The following is a 4,735-nucleotide window of genomic DNA, read 5'->3' as shown; positions in this document are numbered from 1 at the left end:
AATAGTTGAAATTAAATTACTTTATAGCTGGGCTATAACAAAGATGTTATCTTTCAGTTTCAGTGCAACAGGACAGATAATGTCTGTACTAAAGAAGTTTTTTGTATTGTCTTTAAATGTGGAGGAATGTGAATTATTTTACAAGTTCCACCATTTGCCAAAAGATCTGAGGTCTATGTATTTTCACAGGTAGATGCTAAATGCTACCAGCTGTCATCAATGGTTGTTTTGAACCTGGGAACTGAAGTCAGGTGACAAGAAAGAATAGTTGTGTAAGAACTTACCATAACCTTAGATGTCCTTCTCTTCCATGTTCCAGTATTCGTAACTGAAGGGAGGTTACTGCCTGCAGCACCAGACACCCGGCCAGTATACCAAAGTCTTAGAAGCAGGGGTACATGCAACATTTGATGCTAGAGCTATAAACCGATGTTGGCTATAAAAGTGGCGCCTGCTTGTACCCTCTTTTGAATGCACTGCTGCATACAGTAGTACCCCTGGAATAATTAGGAGGGAGGAAGAAGCTTTTCAGACTTACATGTAAGGTCAGGCCCAAGGGTGCCTCTTGGAGGCATATGCCAGATGTTGGAAACTGGTAGATGGAGAGAGATTTGTCTCCTCAGGTAGTTATGCAGGTAAAAAGGGGCTGGGGGGTGGGACTGAATACTGCCACATGGAAGAGAAGGACATCTAAGGTTGTGGTAAGTTCTTACACAACTATTCTATGTCTTTCCATTCTCATGTTGCAGTATTCATAACAGTAGGTAGACTACCAAAGCTTTAGGTACGAGCCTGGGAGGAGGGATGAGGTCCCTGGTCTATGAAGCCATGTAGAAAGGACCAAGCAAACCCACTTTTTGCTCTTGAAATTAAATCTAGTTTGTAATGTCTGGTGAAGGTATGCACTGATGACCATGTAGCAGCTTCTAGGATAGAAGCATAGTCTACCCACTTGAAGAAAGCAGCTGATGAGGCAGCTGCCCTAGTGGAATGAGCCCTCATGGTGCTGCATAAGGTTTTGCAATGAAAGGAGTAACGTGCAGAGATAGCCTTAGATATTCATGAGGAGATAGTCTGCTTGGAGACTGCCTTCCCCAGGGCCCTTGGGTGGAAGGAGACAAACAACTGGTCAGACAATCTAATGGGTTTGGTCTTGTCCAGAGAGTGCCTAAGTTGTTTATAAACATCTAGGGAATGTAGAGTTCTTTCTGAGGAATTTTGAGGCTAAAAGGGAAGAAGACCAGAAGGTTAATGGTCTGATTCAAGGATAGGTCATTAACTACCTTAGACATAAAGGTAGTATTAGTCATGAGGGAACCCTATCTTTATGGAAGATGAGATGAGATGTGGGGGAATGGCCATCAGGACTTAGATTTCTGATAGCCCCCTGGTGGATGTAAGGGCCAGGTACATAGCTTCGGTGAAGCAGAGTGGGCTGGCTCGAAAGGAGGTAAGATCAATTTTTCTTGTACAAAATTCAGGTCCCATGTAAGGGGTATTGGCTTTCTAGGGAGTCTGATATGCAGGACCCCTTTAAAAAGAGCTTAACTTCTAATCTGGAAGCCAGAGTAGGTACCAAAGGAAGCCAAGTGGAAATGACAGACAAGTGGACTTTAACCGATGAGTAAGTTAGTCCTGAATGTAAAAGCTCACACAAGTAAGAAAGACCGATGGGTACAAGAGTGAGTAAAGGGTCCTGGTTTTTCTTATGGAACCACCTAGAGAATCTTTTCCATTTTGCCAAATAATGTCTCCTGGTACTGGGTTTCCTGGCCTCCTGCAGGACATTGAGTATGTTCTTTGAGTACAGGTGCCTGAAGGGGATCAGAACTTAATCATCTGTAAAGTGAGTCTGAGATTGCTCACCTAAGGGTGAATTAGGGACCCCCTGTCTTGTGTGAGTAGGTCTAGATGGTGGGGCAACCTGTGGTCATTGCCCCTGGTTAAAAAGTGAAGAAGGGGAAACCAATGCTGTCTTGGCCAGAAGGGAGTCACCAGCAGGATATTTGGCTTGTCCAGTCTTGAATCTTCAGGAGGACTTTCTGAATCAGTGAGAAGGGGGAAGGCATAAAGATACACCCCCCAAAAAAAGAAAGAGAAGGCATCCTCTTTCCACGCCTGTGGATCTGGGTCCTTCATACAAAACAGAGGCATCTGCCTGTTCTGGGAGGAGGCAAACAGGTCTGCCTGAGGAATACCATCTTGTGAATAAGATCTAGGAACACCTCTCTGTGAAGCATCCATTCGTGAGAGGGTGCAGAAGTTCTGCTGAGAGTGTCTGCCATTGCATTCTCTGCTGAAGGAATGTACTGTGCTACAAGGTTAATATGCAGAGTTGAAGCTAGAGACCAAATCAGAATGGCTAGGCTGCAAAGAGGGTAAGACCTTGTTCCCCCCTGCTTGTTTATGTACCATAAGACAATCTTATTGTCTGTCACTACTTTCAAGGTGCCAGGTAGGAGGGTTCTTTGGAAGGTCTGCAGTGCTAAGTAAAGGGCCCTCATCTCTTTGATGTTGCTATCATCCCTTTGCATGAGCGGAGACCATTCTCCCTGCACTTTGCTTAGTTTTTGCTGGTGTTGTAAAACTGCCTTCTAACCCAGGTTTGAAGCATCTGTGAAGATTTGCTGTGAAGGTGGGGGTAACTGCAAGGGTATGCCCTGGTTGAGATTGATAGCTGTAATCCACCATTCCAAATCTTTTTTCAGGCATGGTAGTAAAGGGAGGGAGATATCCAGAGGATGAGAATGTTTGTTCCAATGAGTCTTTAGTACCCACTGGATCCTTCTCATAAGCAGCCTTGCCAAGAGGGTGCATGGGTATCAAGGATACCACGTGGCCCAGGGCTCTCAGGAATTCTCTGACTGAAAGTGTTTGAAGAGAGAGAAGCTTTTGAAGGTAAAAAGTGAGGTCTCTTACCTTCTGACAAGGGATGAAGGCTGCCATCTTGCTGGTTCTTACCCCACACCCTAGAAAGACAAGGTCTTTTGTAGGTGTCAGGTGGGACTTCTCATGGTTCACAGTGAATCCCAGGATTTCCAGGGATCTGGTCACCAGGAGTAGGCGATGTTGTAAGGAGTGGAGGTCCTGGTGAAGAATTAACAGGTTATTTAGATATGGATATATTTGAATGCCCTGTGTTCTGCAGTAGGCAATCACTTGTGCTAGACACTTTGTGAGTACCCTGGGTGCTGTGAAAGCCCAAAAGGTAATGCAGAGAATTGAAAATGCAAGGTACCTACTGAAAATGGTAGGCATTTTCCTGTAGCATGGGGTGAATAAGAATATGAAGATAAGCATCCTCCAGGTCCAGGGATACCATAAAGGCCCTTTGGGGAATAAGGGGCAACAGCAGCTGCAAGGCAAGCATTTTGAAGGTGGGACCTTGAGATAAAGGTGGAGAATGGATAAATACAGAACTAGTCTCCAAGGGCCATCCTTCCTTGGGACCAAAAATATCCTTGAGTAGAAACCCTTGTTTACTTGGCCTGGTGGGACCCTTTCTATGGTGCCTTGGGCCTAAGTTGATTCAGAATAGAGGGAAATAGAAGGAGCTGACTTGGGGGGGGGGTGAGGTATCCCTTGGAATTGAGTAGAGCCCACCAACTCATAAAATAACCTTTTTGAATTATGGAGAGGACCCAGGCCTCTGAGGTGACCTTCCACCAGGAGGGTAGGGAGAGGGTGAGGTGAAGGGACAGCAGGGTAGAGGGCGGTAGTGTTTCTGAGTCACAGTTGAGGGGTTCTGTCATGGTCAGGCTGCCTCCAAAAGGGAGGCTTATTACTAGAGGAAGGGGTTCTAGGAGTAGAATGTTTCCTAGGTTGCCTCCATCCTTTAGCCTGTGGTGGAGCACAGTGAGATGATTGTCTCATAATGAAGGTAGTCCTTTGAGGATAGTATTTATGGTACCTAGGCATAGGTGAGACTAGTAAATGTTTTATATTTTGCAACTCCTTTCCCTTCTCCTGCAGGGATTTGAGGAGTTCTGCAGATGGTTCACTGAAAAGGGCCTTACTATCCAGTGGTGCATCCAACAATTTGGATGTACATCTATAGGGAGAGGTTGTAGCCTCACCCAGGAGTATCTTTTCAATACAGAGCCCGAGGCCGGAGATTTTGTGGAGGCCTATACTGCATCGTAACTGCACGTAATGGAGTGCTGAGTCACCTGTGATGCGATGGAAAGAAGGGAGTTTAGTTTTGTCTTAGCCAGTGACTATGGCACATTGGGTAAGAGGGCTGAGGCCTTAGCAAGGGGGTCTAGTACAAACCTGGCCATGTGGGTTTGATAGTTAAGGGCTCTAATGGCAAGAGTGGAGGAAGTGTAGACTTTCTTCCCTAGCCTATCTTTGTCAGTAGGGAATAAGGAGGTGAAGGGCAGTTGCTTACATGGTTTGTCAGCTTAGACTACTATGACTGCAGGATCCACAGGGGGGTTCTTAAACAGGTATTGGTTATCCTGAGGAACTTCATAGAACCTGTCAGGGTACTTAGAAGCTGGGGGTTGAGAATCAGGGGCATGTGAAGCAGCCAAAAAGGGATCTTAAAAGGCTGGACATAGAGGATGGACTGCAGATGGTGATGGTTGATCCATCTGAAGTAATTCAAAATACCTATTTTTTGTTTCTGAGACATCTGATGCCTGCCATTTGAAATGTTCTCTCATAAGAGAGATGGTATCTCCAAAAGAGAACTCCTCCCCTGGAGATTCTGGACTGATAGAGTCCTCTTCTT

The sequence above is a fragment of the Protopterus annectens genome, chromosome 3.part1, assembly GCF_019279795.1.
Source record: "Protopterus annectens isolate FY-2018-M chromosome 3.part1, PAN1.0, whole genome shotgun sequence".
NCBI classification, from domain to species: Eukaryota; Metazoa; Chordata; order Ceratodontiformes; family Protopteridae; genus Protopterus; species Protopterus annectens.
The sequence above is the reverse complement of the archived record's forward strand: the minus strand, read 5'-3'. Positions refer to the sequence as shown.